General features: G+C 34.9%; 1 protein-coding gene across 3 annotated transcripts in view; it reads right to left on the bottom strand.

Annotated features, from left to right (window-relative positions):
• The window catches only part of CNBD1 (cyclic nucleotide binding domain containing 1), a 458767-nt gene that overhangs the window by 339046 nt on the left and 94552 nt on the right, over positions 1 to 25169 (bottom strand). The gene's annotated exons all lie outside the window — the stretch shown is intronic.

Genomic DNA, 25169 nt, shown 5'->3' with positions numbered 1-25169 from the left:
ATCACTGTTTCAGAAATATCTCCATATACTTGTTACAATATCCTACTTCCTGCCCATATACCTTCCTTTTCTACTTTTAAAAATCCTATTTGCATTTGGCTTAATAAATAGAAAGCTAGAAAGAATGTCTCTCCCATGCTCTAACAACCAGAAAAAGCCAAATAATCAACAAAAGTATAACTCTCTTTTTAAAAAATAAATCAGAGAGCTGAGGTTCCAGGGCAAAAAACTCAGCAGAAATCTAAGGAAAGTCAGTTGCCTCCAAGGAGAAAAGGGCATGAGCTGAGGCAGAACATGGGAGGAAGAGGCACTGGACGCTACTTGGTAGGAATCCAGCTAAAAATCATCTTATAATTTCTCTTAAAAGTGTAAGTGTGGGCTATAATGTGATTATAAAACCCTTTGGAGCCTCAGACTCAATGAGAGTTCACATCCATTCACAGACCTCATCACTGACCTCATCAGCAGCACAGAAAGAAGAAAGGAGAGGAAAGGTATTGAAGGAAAAACATGAAGCTCTGCCTGGATCCCTCTGCCCTATCTCTACTATGAAACAAAAGCTTAAGGCATTTGGGGGAAGGCAGCAAACCCCATCACCCTCAGGATACTAGTGGGGAACCACTGCAGTTGGGACTAAGGTAAGGGAGCAAATAAAACCCCCATCCGTGAGTATGGGGAGGAAAATGCCCTGTGTCCAGACAACTAGATACTCTACCACTGGGGTAAAACCAAAATCACTTAGAAAGTCCAAGAGGTCCTGAGACCTAGGGACATAGTGCATGAGACTGAGATTGAATCCCCACAGCAGAAAATGACCCTGTACGGAGTCATTTTCTGGAGTAACTTCCAACTCCAGGCTAACAAGCATAAGGGAACAGTCTCCTGCTGAAGAAAAGTGCAAGAACATGGAAAAAAAACCTTCCTGAGACACAGACTCACAGGAAAAGCTGAGGGGATAATAGGAATATTGAAGAAAACTTGCATCCTAGCCCTCACTCTAAGCACAAGATAAGCGTAGAGGAATTTACAGTCCATGATAGACTTGAGGGTAACCACACCAAAAAACAAAGAAAAAGAAAAAGAAAAAGAAAAACAAATTCACCACAACCCACCATGCCAAAAGCTGAAGAAGTGAACCTTATTTCCAGACATAAATACTATTCACTCTCTTACCTTACTACATATTTGCAAAGTACAAATTTTGAGAAACACAAAGAAGCAAGTAAAAAAATACACTGGTAAGAAGACAAAGCAATAAAATGAACCCAAACCTATATAAGATCCATATGATTAAAATAATGATGACAGAAATAAACAGCATAGTACAAATGAGAGTACCTTTGATGGGGTCATCACAGACTCAAAATAGCTGAGAAAAAAAAATAATGAACTTGATGTTGGCACTTGAAATTACTCAAACTAAAACCCAGAGTTTTAAAAAAGGATGTAAAAAATTTAGAACACAGCAGCCAGGAGGTGTGGAATAATGCTAAACCATCAAACATATCTGTAATTAGAATTCCAAAAGGGGAAGGGAAAGAGAAAGGGGCAGAAGAAGTACTTGAAGAGGTTCTTCAAAATCACAAAAAAGACACCAAAATACAAATTGAAGAAGCTCAGAAAACACTAGGCAGGATAAGTTTTGCTTTGTTTTTTTTAAGATACCTAACACACTGTGGTCAAACTGAAGAAAAAAAATTGAAAGTCTTGAAATTGGTCAGAGAAAAATGGCACATTCCATATAAGAATTATAGTAATCTTATATGAAATTATGAAAACCAGAAGACAATAGGATGACATATAAAGTATAAAATTTTTAAAAACCTTGTTAACTCAAGATTCTATATCAGTGAGAACATCTCTCAAAACAAATAAGAAACAAAGGTAAAGTAAACATGTTTGGGGCAAACAAAGCCTTAGATAATTCATTGTTAGCAGGTCGGTGCTACAAGATATGTTAACTAAATTTCTTCCTGTGGAAGAATTATAATACCAGATGGGAATTAGGGTCTACATAAAGAAATTACAAGCTCTGAAAGTGGCAAAAATAACAATAAATATTAAAAACTTTTTATTAATTACCTTAAAAGACACTTTGTTATCTAAAACAAAAACAGAATCAATGTATTGTGGGTTTTACAACACATAAAATAGAATATATGAAGAGTAGCATAAAGAATTATAGAAAAGTGGAAATATGCTTTAACACTACATGTGAAGTGGTATAAATATTTGAAGGTAAATTATGATAAATTAAAGTTGTGTATTGTTAATTCTAGGTAAATGCTAAAAATATTTTTAAAGAATCATAATTAATAAGCAAGTAGGGGAGATGTAAAATGGAATTAAAAAAACCTCAATCCAAAAGAAAATGCAAAATGTGAAAAAAAAGAAAACAAATGGAACAACAAAACAGCAAATTAGAAAACTGGAAGATTTAAATCCAACCACAGTAATATTACATGAAACTTATGTGGTCCAAACACCGGAATTAAAATACAGAGATTGTGAGATTGGATTAAACACACACACGCATACACACACACACACACACACACACACACACACACACGATTCTGGTACATGCAAGGCACAACAAACCAACTTTAAACATAAAGATATAAAAAATCTTAAAACAAAATGATAGGGAAAATATACCATTTAAACATTACTCAAAAGCAAGTAACAGAGGCTATTTCCAAAGAAAGTAGTCAACAAAAGAAAAAAAACTTATCAGGATTAAGAGGGACATTACATAATTATAAAGAGATCAAGAAAAAATTAATATGCCAAATGTGTATTCTTTTAATAGCAAAGTTTTAATATGCATGAAGCAAAAGTACAAGGAGGAATAAACAAATCCATAATTATTGTTAGAAAGTTCAACAATCCTCTATGAGTAATCTAAGAAAGGCATAGATAAAAAAAATTGGAGAAAAGATTGAACACCTGAACATTATCAGTTTACATTCATAGAATAATCTACCCAATAACAGAAAAATGCACAATGCTTACTCACTAAGGTAAACTCTATTATGAATAATAAAACAAGCTTATTTTTTTAACTTAAAATATACAAGGGAGTGAGATTAGAAACAACAGAAAGATATTTGGAAATTAAGCAGTATACTTCTAAATAACCCATGGGTAAAGAAGAATCAATAAGAAAAATTAGAAAATATTTTTAATTAGATGAAAATGATAATATAACATACCAAAAATTATAAGACTGCCACTAAAGCAGGGATTGGAGAAAACTTTAGAACACTAAAAGCTTATTTTACAAAACAATATACTTTTGAATCAATGATTTAAACCTCCATCTTAAGAAACAAATAACAAAGAGCAAAATAATCACAAACCAAAAACAGATAAAAGCAAAAAAATTAGAAAATATAAAAACATAGAAAATAAATGAAAGCAAAGAATGGTTGTTTGAAAGATAAAATTGACAAACTTTTAGCCATAGTGACAAAGAAAAAAGAAAGAAGACACAAATTACTGATATCAAGAATGGGAAAAGAAACATTAGTCAGTATAGATCCTACATATTTTACAAGAATATTAACTAAGTTAATATTATGAAAAACATTATGGCAAGAAAATGAGTACTTCATTAAAATGGATAAATTCATTGAAATATTCAAACTACTCCAGGTGACAGAAGTAGAAATGGATAACCTGGATAACCCTAATAATCTATTAAGAAAATCTGGGGGTGCCTGAGTGGCTCCATCAGTTAAGCATCTGACTCTTGATCTAGGCTCAGGTCATGATCTTACGGTTCATGAGTTCAAGTACTGCATTGGGCTGTACACTGACAACTCGATTTTGCTTGGAATTCCCTCTCTCTCTCTCTCTCTCTCTCTCTCTCTCTCTCTCTCTCTCTCCCCCCTCCCCCACTCGTGCTCACTCTCTCTTAAAAGAAAGAAGAAAGAAAGGAAGGAAGAAAGGAAGGAAGAAGAAAATATAATTCAAAATCATCCCACAAAGAAGACTTCTGAGAAAGTTCATTGCCCTGACAAATTTTCCAAAATATTTAACTATGAAATGGTACAAATCCTACCCTATCATTTCCGGAAAGTAGAAAAAAAAAAATGACACTTTGTTTCTAAGAATTATAAAAAAGTTCAGTGACTTAAAATATCCTAATTAATTTTTAAGAACAAAATTGGAGGACATATGTTATCTGACTGAAAAACACATAATACAATAATTAAGACAGTGTGATATTCATGAAAGAACAAATATACATATCAGTGAAGTCAATTACAGAGTTCAAAACTGACCCACAATTATATGTTTAGTTGATTTTCAAACAAAGGTGCCAAGAGACACCAATAGGGAAAGGAAAGTTTTTTCAATAAATACTGTCTGAACAACTGGATATCCATGTGGACAAAATGAACACTGACTCTTACCTGACATCACACACAAAAATTAACCAAAACAGATAAAAAATATAAATATGTAAGTTAAAACTGGAAAAAAATATTGAAACCTTTGCATGCTTCAGTTCACCAAATATTTCTTAGATAGGATGTAAATATCATGAACCATAACAGAAAAACCTAGTAAGTTATATTATAATGAACTCAAAAAATTCTGCTTTTGAAAGGTATTTTTTTTTCATGCCACAAAATGAAAAAAATATATTTGCAATGTCTTCTCAGGCAAAAGATTTCTACCCATTTAAGGAATTCTTGTAACTCAGTAAGAAGATAAACAGCTCTATAAAAAAAAAAAAGGACTAAAGATTTGAACAGATGCATAAACAAAGATACACAAATTGTCAATATGCCCATGAAAAGATAATCAATCAGGAGTCCCCAGGGAAATACAAATTAAATCCCTAGTCAGATGTTACTACATATCCATCAGAATAGCTAAACTAAGAGACTGACAATACTAAGTGTTGACAAGGATGTAAAGGCAACTGAAACTCATATATTAACAATGGAAATGTAAAATAGTACAGCTACATTAGAAAACTTTCTAATTTTTTTAAAATTTTTTTAAAAAAATTTCTAATTTTTTTAAAATTTCTAAAAATGCTAAAAGCACCTCTCCCATAATCTAACAATTCTAGTCTTAATTACTTATGAGGACTTGTACACAAATTATCACAGCAGCTATCATAGTCCAAAACTGGAGTGAACCCAAACACACAATGAATGAATAAACAAAATGTAATATATTCTGACAATGGAGAGTGATTTAGTAATAAAAAGGAACAGATTACTATAAAACATGGATGATCTCATAATCAGTATGCTGAGTAAAAGAAATAAGATGCTACAGAACCCATATTCTCTTGTTCCATTTATGTAAAAATCTTAAAAATTGAAACTAATTATGACCAAAATAAATAAATAAAAAAGCAATTGGTGGTTTCCTGTGGCCAAGAGAAGAGAGAGGAGAGGGATGGACTTCTTAAGGGAATAATAAAACTTTTGGAAGTGACAGGATTCTTTCTTTTTTTTTTTCTTTTTAATTTTTTTTTAATGTTTTATTCACTTTTGAGACAGAGAGAGACAGAGCATGAGCAGGGGAGGGACAGAGAGAGAGAGCCAGACACAGAATCCAAAGCAGGCTCCGGGTTCTGAGCTGTCAGCACAGAGCCCGATGGGGGCTCGAACTCACAAACCGTGAGATCATGACCTGAGCCGAAGTCGGAGGCTCAGTGCTCAGCCGACTGAGCCACCCAGGAGCTCCCAGGATTCTTTCTTATCTTGTGTTTGTGGTTTCACAGTTACATTTGTCACAACTCATCAAATTTTACACTTTAAATGCATGGAGTTTATTGTAAATAAATTATGCCTGATATTAATTCTCAATAAAGTTCTAAGAGCAGATACTGTATATATGTATATATACAAATATATGAATCATTGGAGATCACTTTACTTATATTCTGGAATAACCTCAAATCATGCCTGAATAGCTTTTGAAAATTTACAGCTCTTTCACATTCTAGGATCTCTAAGATCCTAGATCCTTTTTGTTCTGTGTAAGGATGTCTTAGATATAAACAAAGCATTAAAACCATCAAGATCAAGCCTATATTAGTTCCTTTTACCTTCCTAGTCCCAACTATAGCAGACTTCTCATAAATGGGGAAACCCAAATATATGAGAAGTACTTCTTTGATGAAGAAGTAGTGGATCCAATGAAATTGATGAGGGAGTATGAAGCAAACTGAGGGCAAAGTGCAGGCCAGTAGCACCCACCCTCCAGGTGGGACATATATGATACTCCTTGGACACTCCTGCTACCCAAAAACGGGAAAGGACAAGAAACAAATGGTCAAACTGATAAGAGTTTCCACCAGTTTACCAGAACAAGGCAATCCCACTCCCTACTGTCTTCATGTTACTGCTTTGCTAGAGGGAAAAACAACCTTAGCTTGACAATAGGTAGGCCTCTAATAAATCTTTAGCATGTGAAAGTCTCTTTGTAAACTCCCTCTTGACTTTATCTCCCCCTGACTCCATAGAATAGTCATCCCCCACAACCCCAGTGCAGCTCTTCCTGCCCATGGGTCCCATCCCCATGCTTTAATAAAATCACCTTTTTGCACCGAGGACGTCTTCAAGAATTCTTTCCTGGCAATCAGCTCTGGAACCCATGAACCCCACAGCACCCCAAAACTTCATCAAAATGATTTTTCTTAAACTAATCATGTTTATTTTCCCAAAGGAGACATCAAAACCAGAATCTTATCTTTACACTGGTTCCTAGGTCTTTTAAGTTATTCCCATGGCATTTGATCCTTGTTACATTGCTTGGAATGTATACTTTATCTACAAATGCACTGCTTTTGAGAAGGAAAGCCAGCAAGAGCATATAAAAAAAGGCCAGCCAGATATCCGAAGCCAGATACCTCCTTTGCATGCTTTTAGCTTCTGTAATCTTGCTCACCTCTTGCATCAGCCAACTGCCCGTGTAGCACAACTAATAGTGCTCCCCCGCCTTCCCACATGCAGCCAATAGAAAGTTTCCAAGTACCCAGAAGCTAGCTGGGCATAAAGAAGCCCAGCGCCAGGCTCGAGGCTCAGCCTTTGGGGGTAACTCTGCTGGGCCGGCAGCAGTGTGAAATAAAGTCTTTTCTGATTCCCCTAGTGCAGGCACTTGTCTCTTCCTGGGCGCTGAGTATTTGCTGTAACACTTTGAGAAATGAAACCAGGTACCTTCATATAGCTTTCTGTCCACATTAACAGTTCTGTTCCAGCAACCTCTTCCTAAGAGTAAAATTGCATATATTCTACTGGTGTCTTAAGAACTTTCTGAAAGTACTCATCTGAACATAACAGATAGCTCAACAGTCTCATGGACTGTCAGGGACTTAACCTGAAAACTCTTCCCTCAAGATTCTTGCCTCTTTGGGTCAGTCACTCAAAATATTATATTCTGAAACTTGTCCAACCCGAATCAAGCCTAAAGATTGAAAAGAATCTATTTAAGTCATGTCTCCAAAGCCTCATAAATATCTTGTCTCCCTCCCCCTTTTGAGAACTGTTAAAACACTATCAAGATAGATACCTCCCTTTCTTCAAGTAAGCAATAAAGTCATTTGTTTCAACAGGTTATTTTGGTAGTGTTTTCAAAGAGCAAGCATTTAACTGCTTGTGGAATCAACACACCTTAGAGCTCAATTCCTCATCTGAATCATGGAAAATGATTCAAGACGGTCTCAGAGAAGTCAATTCATATAATCTCTGTATTTTCACCATGACTGGTTGTCCCTCAATTTCTCAACTAAGTCTTTCAGTTACATTTTCCTGACATAAGATGCTCAGAGCTTTATTATATTTAACTATATGAGTAATTATATTTATAATCACAATTGTAATTAATATTTCCATAGCACTCTAATATCTTTTTATAATTAGGGTACCTAATAATTTAAGTCTAAAAGATATAAACTACCAATAATACCAGTCAAAAGTCCTATGTGGAGAGTGACTATATCTTAGGGCCAAATTGTAGCAGACCCTAATAACATACCATCCAGATGTAGGCTATAATTACTGACTATGATTTATCACTCTGTAGACTCTAGAAACCAAGGCATTTCTCAGAGGTTTAATAAAAGCTACTCTCTGCCTTGTCACTCAGCCTTCTCTGTAGTTCCCACTCACTTCATGGTGGGAATGTTACAGATTTTCCTACATAGGTGGTAAACCTCTGGCTTCCTCTCTATCATCCATCTGTACTATCTTTCAGAAATGCCTTAAAGTTGCTGCGTGTGTAATGTATCTGGATATATACCACTGATACGTGTATTATTCTTTAGCATGTCAGTGGAAATTTGAAAGACAGAAGCTAGACTCATAGGCTAAAGAAGTCTCTCTCAGAGAGCTATGAAAGCCAAAAATAACAAAATAAACACAAAAATATTCTAAAATCCCCATGTTAAAAATGGAAGAAATACAAAGGCATATGAGTATATTATATGTTTTTACCTCACTAATAATTACCTCACTATGTGCCAGAGAGTGTTCTAAGAGTTTTACAAATATTAACTTGTTTAATTCTCATAAAATCCCTAAGAGATAGATACTACTATTATTCCCATATACAGATGAACAAACTGAGATACACAGAAGTTATGTACTTTTCCCAAACACATCAAGTAATTGGAAGAGCCAAGATGCATGTTCTTAGTCACTATATTGATATTCAATCCCTTGTGCTGAAAGAAAACAAACTTCCACAGATACTTCCAGAAAATGGAAAATGGGGAAACATTTCATAGTTCATTTTATGAGGCCAGTATAACCTTAAAAATAAAGATTTACAAGGACATTACAAAGAAAAGAAAAGAAAAGAAAAGTAGGGGTGCCTGGGGGCTCGGTTGGTTAAGCGTCCGATTTTTGGCTCAGGTTATGATCTTGCAGTCAGTGAGTTTGAGCCCCACGTAGGGCCCTGGGATGACAGCCCAGGGTCTGGAGCCTGCTGCCTATTCTGTGTCTTCCCCTCTTTCTGCCCCTCCCCTGCTTATGCTCTCTCTCTCTCTGTCTCTCTCTCTCTCTTTCTCTCTCTCAAAAATGAATAAACATTAAAAAAATTTTAATAATAAAAATAAATAAATAAAATGTAACAACAAATGTCTTCCTTAGCCTCTGGTAAAGTAAGATTTCTTAAACAAGACACAAAAATTTCTAACCAGGAAAGAAAAGATTGGTATGTTAGACTATTTTAAAATTAAAAAGTGTGCTCATTAAGTGATAACATTAAGAGACTGAAAAGTAAAGCTGCACAGTGGGAGAAGATATTTGCAATACAATGGGGTTATATCCTCAATAATAAAAGGACAATCTAATCTTTTAAATGGCCAAAATATTTGAACAGACATTTCATTAAATATCATATTTGATTAGTCAATAAACAAATGAAAAGGTGCTCAAACGCACCAATTACCAGAGAAAGACATATTAAACAAACAATGAGATACCTCTACAACCACCAGTATGTTTAAAACTAAAGACTGATCGATATCAAGTTTTGGTGAGGATGTGGTACACTGGAAACACACACACGCGCGCGCACACACACACACACACACACACACACACACACAGCAGTTAGGAGTCAAATAGTTATAAAATTTTGGAAAATTGGATGGCAATATCTACCAAAGTTAAAATTTCACCTACATTATGATCTAGGAATTTTGCTCTTGGACATATATTCAAAAGAACTACATGCCCTAAAAGACATCTCAAGAATCTTCATAGTTGCATTATCCCTAATAGCTCTAAACCACACACACAAGACACAGATACACAAAGGAGTCTCTTGCATCACACAGAAGCTTCCTTTGCCCTATTTTTTCCACTGTGCTTTTTGTTTTTCAGCTTAAATTTCTCTTCCAAAGAATAATTAGTTCATCAACAATTGAAAAAAATCACAGTAAAACAATAACAGCAAAATTTCCCATCTCTCATTTAATATTTTTAAATCTATTATTTTATGGTGTCTTGGAATCATAATTTAATTTAATTTAATTTAATTTAATTTAATTTAATTTAATTTAATTTTAGTGTATTTACTTATTTTGTGTGAGCAAGAGAGACTGTGAGTGGGGGTGGGGAGGCAAAGAGAGAGGGAGAGAGAATCCCAAGCAGGCTCTGTGTCAGCACACAGCCATACACAGGGCTGGAACTCATGAACCACGAGATCATGACCTGGGCTGAAATCAAGAGTCAGATGCTTAACAAGTTGAGCCACTCAGGTGCCCCTATTTTATTTTATTTTATTTTATTTTATTTATTATTTATTTTGAGAGACAGAGAGAATGTGAGCAAGGGAGGGGCAGAGAGAGAGGGAGAGAGAGAGAGTCCCAAGCAGGCTCCTGTGTCAGCACTGAGTCCCATGCTGGGCTTGATCTCACAAACGGTGAGATCATGACCTGAGCTGAGATCTAAGAGATGGATACTTAACCGAATAGGCCACACAGGTGCCCCAGAATCATAATTTTTAAAAAGATATTGTTGTGCTCTTTATTATTACTATGATGAAAACATCAAGGCTCCGGGTAAATGGCATCAATACAAAAATATTTATTTACAATGGTGCCTATTACTGTGCCTAGTACATAATAGATGCTTAACAAATATTTCTTGTTTGAATTTATTAATAAAAAGTCCAATGAAGTAATCATTCTCGAATCTATTTCCCTTACTCCCCCTCCTAATTTAATGGGGTTATCTGCTCCTCATAGCAGAAATAGCATATATAATTCCACTGCTTAAAAAACATCCAAAGGCTCCCCATTACAATTCATAAAAGGGAAAACAGCTCTATTTCTATTTCCCTCAAAGCCCTACACAGTATCTCCAAGGAAGCAGAGATATTTTCTACTTTTTAAGTGTGTTATTCTCTTCACTTAACAGGATCTCTGATAAGTAACAAGCACTTGGTAAATATTGGATGAACAAAAATATGAGAGAGGTTTATGTGCAGTTATTAATCAGTGTATTTTAGGTTTATGCTCTTCCCTCTCGCATCTTCCTCCAGCAATATCAAAGTTTTTTTTTTCCCTCCCCCATCCCATACAGAAACAAGACTCAAAAAAAACCTCTAACACCATTCAAAAAAGAATCATTTAACATATGGTGGTTTGGACTAGAGCTTTGGAGAGAGAGAGAAGGCATCAAAATGATGACAAAGCCAGCAAGGAAGGAGTGAGCAGAGAAGGATACTCAGAGTGGCAGCAGCAGAAGGAAATTTCCTCATAAGGACTAGCCAGGTGAAGGAGACACCATGTCCGAATGTCCAGAAGTGTGGACATACTACTCACCAATTGCCTGTGGGCATTCAGCTGACACCCCCGAACAGAGAGGAAGAGATTATTATCATTTTGTTCAGAGGCTGAGATATAAAATAAAAGCCTCACTCTCCTACCAAAATAAAACTAAACAGAACCAAACGAGAGTTCTTCCTAGGAGTTGGGCAGTTGTGTACACATCATCACTATTATAAATGAGTGAGTTAATCAACAAAGGTAGTTGAGACATTTGAGAGAGTGCAAACTCAAATATATGTCAAAATGAGATTTAGCTACACCTCAAAAGCTAAATTACAAAAGCACTAAAGATTTATAAGACTAAGTCAAGGTGGAATAAGAATGGCAACTCCAGTGGATCCCTATAATTTTTCATTTCAAGTTTTCACTGTTTACTATATTTGTTACTGCTTGACACACAGATCTACAAAATTTCCTCTCTCCTATGGTTTAACTATTCAAAACTATTTTGCAGAACAATAACAGCAGAAGCACCCATCGTAGCAACAACAGATAAATGATAACATAACACCAAAAACATTTAGATAATACAAAAGATATAAACAAATAGGATTACAATACCAGAGATTTGTTTATTCATCCTAAAAATAGCTTCATTGTAGCACCAAATAGGCAGGTGTAGCTTATAGGAACAAAGACCTGTCCCCTTTTTTCACTTAAACCTTGTCTTTTGTTAGTTCACGTCTCATGTAATATGCAGTTTTGCTGAGTTTCTGAAACTGCAATATACATAGGTAATCCCAAAAGGTGCTTATTATTTCCCCTTCTGTAGGAGAAAGTCTTAGATTAGCCTAAGAGATCTAGATTTCCTACTTCTAGGGTTTAATATTTAGTTCCTTCCAGAGCACTGCCTTCCTGGCTGAGAGAGACTTTGGGAGGAGGGCGAAATTAAGTGAGGGGAAGTAGCTTGTCCGAGAAAGGAAAGAGAAAATAACTTCGTTTGCACATTCTTGAAGTACATTTTAATGATGCTTTACATATGTTGAATATCATATCCAAAGCAGGTTCCAACAAAATTTTTTTCCTTTGATTTGCTAATTTTATAAATCAATTTATTGATTGATATACCTCTTGGTTTTAGGAAAGATTTGAAATAAGTTTATCAAAACACAAACAAGATGACCTAGACAAGCTCAGACTCAAATCTTGGCCTAGACACACATAAACTGAATAACAGAGACATTGGCATATTGGTAGATTATTTAATCACCTGGAATCTCGGTTTTCTTATGTTTCTTGTAATGCACCTCAAATGTTTGTGGTAAAGATTAAATTATATTAAAATTGAAAACCACTTGATCTTTCCTTCTCAGACCCCTTAATCCATTCAAAATAAAAAGAAATAGAATTTTTCTCTTACCATTTTAAGAACATATTACTCAAAACATTACTACACCCATTCATTGCAAACACATTTTAAGCTCCATCCCACGTGCAAGTCATTTGTAAATTAACTAAAAACTTTGTCAGAATGTGATGAGTAAGATAACATCTACAAGTGCTTCTGCTGCTTTATTGAGTAACCTAATAAATCACGCTTGCTTTGTGTTGGAGGTCAAAATCACAGATGCAATTAAAAAAGCAATTAAATACTAGAAGAACAGATGATTACTTATCCACACCTCAGAATGCTTAACATATTTTCAAAGTCTAATTTGCTAAAGCTATAGAGGAGATTATTTGTACATCTTTTTAAGGATATAGCTCAGTAGGTTTTTGAATAATTATTTCAAGAAAAAACTCAGTGGATAACTATTCTTAGGTCAAAATATTCTCTCGTATTTGTGAGAGGAACATGAAAAATGAAAGGCCATTCTTAGGTCTCTTCAGGTGACAAAACAGTATATTATGAAGCATGAAAAAATTACATAGAGAAATAATATATTAGTCAAGATCAATCACATTTTAAAGAGGCAAATTAAAAAATACAAGGTTATAAATTAAATATTGAATGAAAACAAATGGACTTTGCTCAATAATTTTAATTTGTGAAGCCTGAAACTGAAAAGTGAAAAGAATATTCTGAAATGTCTGAAGGAAATGCCTACATATACCCTGGAGATATAAGTGGAAAAAAGATTTAATTAAATATTTAAGACCAAATACAACTTGCCTTTAAAGCCTTCTCTATTGGTCTTATTAACATTTTTTTTCCGATATTAAAATGTGTCCAGAAACACTGTATGCCATAAAATGTCTATAAATAACATCAAAAATGAAAAGACAAATGTAATGCTTTCTGGTAGCATTAGAGTGTTTAAGATCTCAAGAGCAAAGTCAAAAGACCACCATGAGAATTAGTGATACCATAACTACACAATTATTGGAGCAGACTTTATTTTTAAGGCATGCCACACATACATGTTGAGATAAGTTTGTGTTTTCTTGTTCTCTTTATCCATTTCCCCCACCAAGCTTATTCACTGGGATTAATATACTGAAATTATCAATATCTAAAGACTTTGTTCACATATGAGCAGTAAATATGACAAAACTAATATTCCATTTCTAAACAAATGAGCTCAGCTCTCAAGCACATCATAATGTAGAAGAGATGATGCTTTTATATGTACCCGTGACCAATGATGGCAGAACACAAGTGAATCGAACCTAAATTAAAAACATAGCCAGTAATGTTTTGTTTTGTTTTGTTTTGTTTTGTTTTCTTTTGTTTTCATAATCTACATGAATCACAGAGTCATGAAATTTTAGATCTGGAAGAAACCATCAATATCATGTAGCCCCAAACTATCCTTTACAAACAAAATCCAGAGAGGCAAATTCTCTAGCTTCAAGACATGAACATGTAATTGTATTATTGATTGTAACACAATTAGCAGATTACAGGAAGTAAAAATAAAATATATTTTAATTATTACATGAACACATACAAACGTATATGTGATTTTAACCACTTTTTAAAATAATTATTAGCTTTCAAAAAATTTCAATTTAATAACAAGGCAGAAATGGAAAAACATTCCATGCTCATGGATTGGAAGAATAAATATTGTTAAAATGTCAATACTACCCACAGCTATCAACACATTCAATGCAATCACAATTAAAATTGCACCAGCATTCTTCCCGAAGCTAGAACAAGCAATCCTAAAATTTGTGTGGAACCACAAAAGACCTCAAATAGCCAAAGTAATTTTGAAGAAGAAGAAGACCAAAGCAGGAGGCATCACATCCCCAGACTTTAGCCTCTACTACAAAGCTGTAATCATCAAGACAGCATGGTATTGGCACAAAAACAGACACATAGACCAATGGAATAGAATAGAAACCCCAGAACTAGACCCACAAAAGTATGGCCAACTCATCTTTGACAAAGCAGGAAAGAATATCCAAAGGAAAAAAGACAGTCTCTTTAACAAATGGTGCTGGGAGAACTGGACAGCAACATGCAGAAGAATGAAACTAGACCACTTTCTCACACCATTCACAAAAATAAACTCAAAATGGATAAAGGACCTGAATATGAGACAGGAAACCATCAAAATCCTAGAGGAGAAAGCAGGAAAAACTTCTCTGACTTCAGCTGCAGCAATTTCTTACTCGACACATCCCCAAAGGCAAGGGAATTAAAAGCAAAAATGAACTATTGGGACCTCAGGAAGATAAAAAGTTTCTGCACTGCAAAGGAAACAATCAACAAAACTGAAAGGCAACTGACGGAATGGGAAAAGATATTTGCAAATGACATATCGGACAAAGGGCTAGTATCCAAAATCTATAAAGAGCTCACCAAACTCCACACCCAAAAAAACAAATAATCCAGTGAAGAAATGGGCAGAAAACATGAAGAGACACTTCTCTACAGAAGACATCCAGATGGCCAATAGGCACATGAAAAGATGCTCAACATCGCTACTCATCAGGGAAATACAAATCAAAACCACACTCAGATATCACCTCATGCCAGTCAGAGTGGCCAAAATGAACAAATCGGGAGACTACAGATGCTGGCAAGGATATGGAGAAATGGGAACCATCTTGCACTGTTGTGGGAATGCAAACTGGTGCAGCCTCTCTGGAAAACAGTGTGGAGGTTCCTCAAAAAATTAAAAATAGACCTGCCCTATGACCCAGCAATAGCACTGCTAGGAATTTACCCAAGGGACAAAGGAGTCCTTTGTCCTATGCTGTCCTATGCTGTCCTATGCTGATGCATAGGGGCATTTGTACCCCAATGTTTATAGCAGCACTCTCAACAATAGCCAAATTATGGAAAGAGCCTAAATGTCCATCAACTGATGAATGGATAAAGAAATTGTGGTTTATATACACAACGGAATACTATGTGGCAATGAGAAAGAATGAAATATGGCTTTTTGTAGCAACATGGATGGAACTGGAGAGTGTGATGCTAAGTGAAATAAGTCATACAGAGAAAGACAGATACCATATGTTTTCACTCTTATGTGGATCCTGAGAAACTTAACAGAAACCCATGGGGGAGGGGAAGGAAAAAAAAAAAAGAAAAGAAAGGTTAGAGAGGGAGGGAGTCAAAACATAAGAGACTCTTAAAAACTGAGAACAAACAGGATTGATGGGTGGTGGAAGGAAGGGGAGGGTGGGTGATGGGTATTGAGGAGGGCAACTCTTGGGATGAGCACTGGGTGTTGTATGGAAAACAATTTGACAATAAATTTCATGTTATAAATAAATAAATAAATAAATAAATAAATAAATAAATAAAAGAAAACTGCATTAAAAATAAAAAAAATAACAAGGCAGTTTCCAGAATTTATAAAATTCTAAATACATAGGCTTATCACTATATTGGGCAATAATAATGTAAATAACACCTATCTGGAGTTATGATACATAAGGTTACACACTGAATTAAGTTGAAAAACAAACTATAGAATCAATACAATTGACCACTGTAGAAATGCAAACAGACCACTGTGTGTGTGTAATTATTCAATTGAAATGTTTTGAAATACCTACACCTCCAATCAAAGTATTCTGGATGTGTTTAGGCAGATAGAACTGGAATAAGAAAGGGTTAACCACTATAGTCCACAGAAAATGAACGCCTCAAAACTTGAGGCAGCAGTACTCATTCATCCAGGGAGGAGAATATTCTGGTCCATGGGGTTAAAGACTATTGACCCTGAGAATGGGTAGCCTATGTGACATCCAAATAATTCTTGCTCTGATTACATGTAACCTTCTGATTATATTTCATCTTTCTTTTCCAGTCACTTACCAACCAATAGAGATCATTAATTGGCTGACATAGTCTTCATGATAGTTTATTTGTTAACTATAGGTAAATAAATTGTTTTTGATTTATTCATCACCACTTCTGAGCATGGTATTGTGACTCTATTTCTAAGGATTTAAATCACCACCATGCTGGCAACACTGGGTCATTAAATCTAAAAGGACATAATCTATCCCTGGCTATGGTGAATTCCCAAAATTTCTGTAGGACCCTACTAAAGTTCATAGACTCCAATAATCTGTACTTCTTTGGTGACTTCTAGGAATCATTGTGCATTGTTCTTTGAAATTTAAACATAGGCATTAATAACAAAGAGCTACATATTGGTTAAGAGCTTTAGAGCTACAGAGAACTGGCTTTAAGTTCCAACATCCACACTTATAGGTATGTGTCTCTGGGCAAGCTCCAGTTTACTGGAGCTTGGTGGCAAATCTGGAGGACAACTTTAATGCCTGGATAAAATATAAAAATATTTACATGAAGGCATCAGAGGGCTAATAATGCCATGAATAAAGGTGAATCCAGCATTTGTAGTGCCTTTCCCTTAGAAATCTATCTCTAAAGTTAGATATAAAAATGTGAAGGAAAAATCGGAATCCAGGCCTGCTAAGGGTGTGCCTAATAAATATCCTACAAACTGGTTAGTAGCCCAAAAGTATAGTTTAAGAGTAAGGATGAATTAGAAATAGGACCACCAAGGACCACAGCTCAACATTAAATCATCTCAATTCCTTAAAAAGGATTAGAAAGTTCATATTGCTAGTGTTCCTCAAAACCCATCAGAAGCAATGTAAATCCTACTGGAGAAAGATAACATCACTAGGGCTTATCATGTTTCTATGATTTTTTTTTAAATATAGTGGCTAGCACATAAAAAATTAATCATACCCAGGAAGAGAAAGACATCATAAACAAAACAAAATGGCCAAAAATTGTTTGTAAATTTGTGGATTTCTAGGGTTATATATATATAACCCTATATATATATATACGTTTTTTCCCACCCTGCTGAGAAAGTCAAAGGACTCAGAGTTCCAGTGGATGAAACTGGGACCTAATATCAGGACCAAAAGGCCACCGTATACAGGGAGTGAGACTGACATTAAAAATCAAAACTAAAAAGGTTACAGAGGGAGGGAGCCAAAACATAAGAGACTCTTAAAAACTGAGAATAAACTGAGGGCTGATGGGGGAGGGTAGGGAGGGTTGGTGATGGGTATTGAGGAGGGCCCCTGTTGGGATGAGCACTGGGTGTTGTATGGAAACCAATTTGACTATAAATTTCATATTAAAAAAATCAAAACTAAAATGCAAAAATCAGAAAACTTTAGAATAATATTTATAAAGTTTACAGGGAAAATATCTTGAATCAAGAATTCTATAAATAAAAAAATGTAAGGACTGATAAAACCAAAATTATTATGAATAATAATTAGTAAATAATTAGTAAATAATTAGTAAATCTCAGACTATATGTGTGTGTATTTATATATGTATAACACATTCATAGACATATATAATTTCTAAGATTATGGAGGTATAGTACTATAACAACTTTATTCATAATTGTCTTCTATTATATTTTGTATAGTATATATTTTTAAATTTATATAATATTGTATAATTGTTATTATTTGTAACAAATCTTAGTGGTTATTATACATCTACTTATACATGCATTTCAAATTTTTCTCTGAAAACAGGTTAAAACACTACTCTCTCTTAAACATAGAATGTTTATGATCATCATTTCACATAAAACTTCCCAAAAGGAGTCTTGCTGGTTCCTCATTGTCCAATCTCTCTCTGTAGTCCACTCCAATCAAGATTTCTTCTCTATCATTTATTTATTTAACCTTTGTGAAAATCACCAACTATCTCATATTCCCTAATACAATGATCAATCCCCAAAGTTTGATCCATTCACACTAACAGTATTACTTGATATAATTTATTACTGAGCTCTTTTCTCTACATGTACACCCTTACAGAATCACTCCAGGTGACTCTATTCAGGTCCATGGCTTTAAATATTATCCATGCACTAATAATTCACTTTTATTTCTTGCCCAGGGCCCTCAACTGAGCTCCAGATGCTTATATTCCACTGTCAAAGCAATTCCTTTATTGATATATATTTAGTAGACACATCAAAATTAACATATTGGAAATCAATCTTTTGATTCATCACTCCCTCAAAACTCTGCTCTTGCCAAGGCTTTTCCTTCTCAGTAAAAGAAACTACCACAGCTCAGGTCAAAAGCTAAGAAATAGAAATAATAATATTACATACTAAGAATAAAGACAAAGAACAAAATTAATGTATTTACAAATACTTTAAAAAAATAAACAGTAAAAGTGAGAAACAAAAACAAGAATAGTTTCTTAGAAAAGGACAATAAATGGGGCGCTTGTGTGGCTCAGTCGGTTGAGCATCTGACTTCGGCCCAGGTCATGATCTTGCGGTTTGTGAGTTCAAGTCCCGCATCGGGCTCTGTGCTGACAGCTCAGAGCCCGGAGCCTGCTTCAGATTCTGTGTCTCCCTCTCTCTTTCTGCCCCTCCCTCACTCACACTCTGTCTCTCTCCTTCAAAAATAAATAAACATTAAAAAAATTTAAAAGAAAAGAAAAAAAGGACAATAAACTAGATAAACCTCTGGTAAACTTGACCCAGAAAAATGTAAGGACTCACTAATATTCAGAAATAATATTCTATAATATCTATAATTATAGAAAGTCTATAACTCTAGCTAAGGAAAAGATTGAAACTTAAAATACAAACACAGTTAAGAACTTGTGATCCACTAACTAAATTAGTAAGGCAAATTCAGGAAGAGGTAGGAAACTTGAATAGAAAATCACTTTTGAATTCCAAAGACCTACCCCCATAAAAATCACCAAAGATTACTAAAATATGCATATTCAATAGATAATCAATTTCAGTTGAATATATCATGTTAAAGATATGTTCTATATTGACTCCTCCTGAAATATCACTGAAATGCAAGTGAAAGATTTAAAAAGATGTATAAATTCAAGCATACACAAATAACTGAAGAAAAGAGAGGTCAACAAAATTTTAGAAAAAGAGGGAAAACAGTAACTGAGTTAAGTGTCAACTTTCTCTGCTGTGCTAAAGGTATATTGTTGGGAGGAAGGCATTGATGGGAAATAGAGGTAGGACTACTGAAAAACAGGAATATTGATTGAACATGAGCATAGAGATATTAGATCACTAGATTCCCCCCCTCTCATCCTATGTAGGCATATGGTTACCACTTCTCAATCCCAGATGGCATCAGGATGTTTATGATTTGTGCAGCCTCTGGGCAGCGGAAGACAGAGATAAGTCTGAAAACTTATCTGAAAGATACTGAAAACAGAGATGTAAGTGCAATTCTTATACCAAATTATAAGACCCCTCCAGTTCCTGTCCCATCATCAGTTCCCAGGAACACTGGCTGTGAGACCTCGACCTACACTATCAACAGCTAAGAGATTGAAAGTTTTTACTTGGGAGAAACTAACCAGCCCATTGGAGGAAGTCATCAAGATGACATGACTCCCTTTTGACCCTCAAGTGAACCCAGGCAATCAAAGGCTCTTCACTACCTCTTTGTCCTTGAATATATGCTCTGCCAACCATGCCTACAGAGGAGACATTTTCATAGATACAGCCTTGAAAGAACAATATATTGGTTGATACCCCCTGAAAGTATATGTGACTGAATCCTGTTAAGACCCCATTAAAACCTTTAGATTCTGGGATGCCTGGGTGGCTCAGTCAGTTAAGCTTCTGACTTCAGCTCAGGTCACGATCTCATGGTTCATGAGTTCAAGCCCCGGGTTGGGCTCTGTGCTGACAGCTCGGAGCCTGGAGCCTGCTTCAGATTCTGTGTCTTCCCCTCTCTCTGCCCCTCCCATGCTCTGTCTCTCTGTCTCTCAATAATAAATAAATGTTAAAAAAATTAAAAACAAAAAACTTTAGATTATGGAGGGCAGGTACAGAGATGTACTTATCTTGTGGCCACCCAAGGCAAGCCTCATATGTAAGTTCTTGCTTATTAAACCTACCACCTAACAATCTCCCTCTGTCTTTGGTCTCTCCTTACCCTCTGTGTATGGGGGCAGTTTGAGAGCCAACACAACCCTAGAAAATGACACATAGACACTCAAATCCCTCAGCAACAAGCTGTTTCATCCTATGGGAGGCCTACAAAAACAATTTTGAATCAACATTTTAGTGCCTCATTCTCAAATACAAATGGGCAACAGGTGATAATCTGACAGTTGAGAAGTTTCCAACATGAAAGAGACAAAAATAAAAACACAAAAACAAACTTTTGGAAGAACCAGAAAGTGTTCCATGAAAGGTTTGGAAATATATTTTTTAAAAATTAGTAACCCAAGAAAGACAAGGGAATACTAAATCCTTAAAGAAGTAATCAAAGGATGCTATGAGAAAATAATATCTGAAAAACAAAATAAAAGGGTATTGTAAGTTTAAATTGTGGTAGCAGATATGCAAATTCAATAGAAGGGTTAGAAGATAAAGTTGATAGAGTTTATCTTCCATTAAAGATAAAATGGAAAAAGTTTTTTAAAAATCAGATAACTAATTTAGAGGCATCTTTTTTTTTAATGTTTATTTATTTAAGAATCTGACTCTTGATTTCAGCTCAGGTCATGATCTCACAGTTCATGTGATTGAGTGCCACACCGGGCTCCAGGTGCTGACAGTGAGGAACCTTCTTAGGATTCTCTCTCTCCCTCTCTCTCTCTGCCCATCCCCCACTCATATTGCATATGCACACGCACTCTCTCAAAATAAATAATAAGCTTAAAAAAAAAGCAACCTGTAAGCTGAAAGACAAGGCAACAAATTCTGAGGTGAAGTTATTTTGAACTCTAAGTTCTATATCCAGCCAAGCTAGCAATTAAATGTAAGAGTAGAAAAAAGACATACTTTAATATTCAAGGCCTCAAAAAATTTCTACATTCTCAGTAGTTTGTAGAGAAACTGTTGCTTTCTAAGGTGGAAGTGCATAGAGAGAGAAGAAATGGCATTTTCCAGGTTGATCCATTGCAAGTGAAAGTTGAGGAGACTCCCTAGGATGAACAGGAAGAAAGTCTGAGATGGAAGCTATGCATCAGGCCTGGACAGCATCTATTATAGAATGATGCAGGACAGAGGTCTCAAGGAACCTCATCTCAAGGAAAAAAGAATTACAGATAACCTGATATATTTGATCTTATTAAAAGAACTTTACTCTTTTTTGAACATTTTGGAATAAATTAATGATAGATATAGAAACAAATGAGTGAATGAAAAATCAAAGGCTTTATCATTTCCAGGAAAAACAAAATGTTGTCTAAGAAAGAAACTATACTACTATATGGAAAAACTGTAACTAACAGGTGCCTCCATAGCTTGTTGCTATGGAGAAGGGAGAGTGGGATTTGGGGGAGGGACAGGTACCAGAACACTTTCATTTCTTGATTTTGCAATTCTAGACATTCTCTATTAACTTATTATTATGGAAATTTAGGACGGAGATCTTTTACAGGCTTAAATCTCATATCTTCTTCCCTATCCCTACAATTCATGGTTCTTGCCCAGATTTTTTAAATTAAATCCATATTTGATGTTTTCCATTATTATTATATTAGATAAAAAGGGGAAGAAATGGCCATCATCATCCCTTCCCTTTCTTGCCTTGAATACAGATGTTATGGATGGAGATGTGTTTCTTTTCATCATATCCTGAGTTCTAGATAAATCACTGCACATCCTGCTTCAAATAACATGGCAAACCATGTGCATTTTTACTTAGAATACAAATGATATACTAAATCCTGGAAGAAATTCTGGATCACCAAAGTACACTACAAACTTTACTTCAAAAATTTAAATATTTAAAATGTATTTAGTCAAGGGATGCCTGGGTAGCTCAGTCCGTTAAGCATCCAACTTCGGCTCAGGTCATGATATTGGTGTTGGAGAGTTCCAGACCCACACTGGGCTCTGTGCTGACAGCTCAGAGCCTGGAGCCTGCTTCAGATTCTGTGTCTCCCTCTCTCTCTCCCCCTTCCTTGCATGCACATACACACATACTCTCTCTCTCTCTCAAAAATAAACAAACATTAAAAAATTTTTAATGTATTTAGTCAGGTAGATTAGGAAGAGAGAAAAAGGGGAGAATGAGCAAAAGAAATGGGATATGTGGAGATAAGAGAACAAAAAGGAACAGATGATTTCCATGTTTCTGCACATGATATATGGAATTTCATAATCTTCCTAATCCTTCATTATCTCCTAAAAAGTAGGCCTATCTCTAAAGATAAACCCAAATGCTGGAGAACTTCATGAGAATTCCAATAATATCTAAAGCTGCTTCTGTTTTAGTGCTTATGTCTCCCATTTTCCAAGAAGTGCCATCAAATTAAAATTTGAGGAAATGTAAATATTCTTACAGCTGTCAAAGTGTTTATATTTTAAAATGGATATTTTAAATCCATTCAACCACAAAGCATTGTGAGACAGTTTCCATGGTTACTTCTATTAACTCCAGCAGCCATAAAACATTTAGCAAGCTGCTTAAAAAAATTAGTGCCATCAAGCATTTTTTAAAAATTTTTTAGAAATGTTTATCTTGACAACTAATCATCTCTGTTTTATGATTATAATAATGCTGAAAACTCAGCAGATGTGTTAAATTCAATGAACAATGTACAGCATTCACTAAGAAAATGCATATCTAAATTTATTTTACTTTTATTCTCCATTGACTATATTTGTGCTTCCAATTTCTATATGGAACGCTGAACACACGTATATGTGCCTGTCAGAGTATATAAAAATTAGATCAACATGAATTAGTCAAGGTCTTCACTTTTATGGTAACTTTTAAGTATTTTATACCTTAAATAGACCCATACTTTGTATTTAAGGAAATTAATCCTTCAAAATGAAAACACATCTCAACAACAAAACCTCATAATCTTACAATTTAAATACAATAATCATACCAATAAACTAACAAATAAAGACATAAAATAATGGTAAACAAATTATTTTCTCTACACCTTTTTTCCCAACGATACTTTTTTGTTCTTTGCTTTTCTTTTCTTTTTGCAAATAGTACTAAAAGACTTCTAACAAAACACTGTGACAACCTCTCTCACTATTCCCCTGATCTCTCTCACACAGGCAACCACTTTAACTATAGTACTTGGGTTTTTTTGTTATTCTTTTTAATGACATGTCATCAGATTTATAAGTAACGTCCATATTTTATTATCTTTTTGTTCATCGATTTTAGATTTTATTTCTTGCCTTCCTATAATAGGGCACATGAAGATTTGTTATCTTCCTTACTTAAACTGCTTTACCTCTCCTATTTTCAAATAGACTTATATAACTATACAAAAATTGTATTAATTTTGGTTGACTTTTATATTTAGTTTTAATATGCCTTTGAAGAATACCATGAGTATGATTCCTTTGTTGTTTATATTTGGCTTCTCCTGCATAATACTGCACTATTCTTCACTCTTTATGTAAATATATTTGAAAAAAAAAATTAGTTAAAACATACTCAGGTTTCAAAATGAAGGGAAAAAAAGGAAATTGGGAAATAGACACAAGAATCAAGAAAAAATTTTCAGAACAAATGCTTTTTTTCTCCACAAATCACCTCTATTTAAAACCAACTATTTTATGTTTTATTTTTGAATAAATAGATATTATAAAAGAATTCTTTGTCATAGTGTTTTCTCAGATTATAAAATAGTCTCATAGATCCCATATTTCATTTTGAAATATAAATCCATAATCTGAAGATTAGGCAGATTTTACAATAGATTCTTTTAAGTACATACATGTTTAAAGATTAGAAATATCACACTTTCCCCTCAAATTAAAGTAATTATTTAACAAGCAGAGGTACTCCATACTCTTTCTTGAAACAAAGGAAGAAAGAAAGAAAAGAAAGGAAGGAAGGATTGGAAGGAAGGAAGGAAGGAAGGAAGGAAGGAAGGAAGGAAGGAAGGAAGGAAGGAAGGAAGAGGAAGGGAAAAGAAAAGAAAAAGGAAGAAAAGTAGTCATGGCTACTTCAACTCTATTAATTGCACAGAAGTTGTCATTATAAAGACAGGATTTGGTCCTCCCAACATTGTGAGTTCCTCATCAGCAACATTTGGGTATATTTCATTTTGTGTATTTTTGTGTTATTTTCAGCAAAATCACTCATACAAAATAGACTCAATGAAGTCAAGAGCATAAGTACAATATTCTGTTAAATACAGGAAGCATGATTTGAAGAAAGACCACTGTCCCAGTGCTCAGGTTGCTAATAAAATACCACAAACTGGGTGACTTAAAAACAACAGAAATTTATTTCTCAAAGTCTGAATGCTGAAGAGTCAAGATCAAGGCACCAGCAGACTCTTTGTCTGGTAAGAATCTGCTTTCTGGGGGCGCCTGGGTGGCGCAGTCGGTTAAGCGTCCGACTTCAGCCAGGTCACGATCTCGAGGTCCGCGAGTTCGAGCCCCGCGTCAGGCTCTGGGCTGATGGCTCGGAGCCTGGAGCCTGTTTCCGATTCTGTGTCTCCCTCTCT

The sequence above is a fragment of the Neofelis nebulosa genome, chromosome 14 (genome assembly GCF_028018385.1).
Source record: "Neofelis nebulosa isolate mNeoNeb1 chromosome 14, mNeoNeb1.pri, whole genome shotgun sequence".
Lineage (NCBI taxonomy): Eukaryota > Metazoa > Chordata > Mammalia > Carnivora > Felidae > Neofelis > Neofelis nebulosa.
The sequence above is the reverse complement of the archived record's forward strand: the minus strand, read 5'-3'. Positions and strand labels throughout refer to the sequence as shown.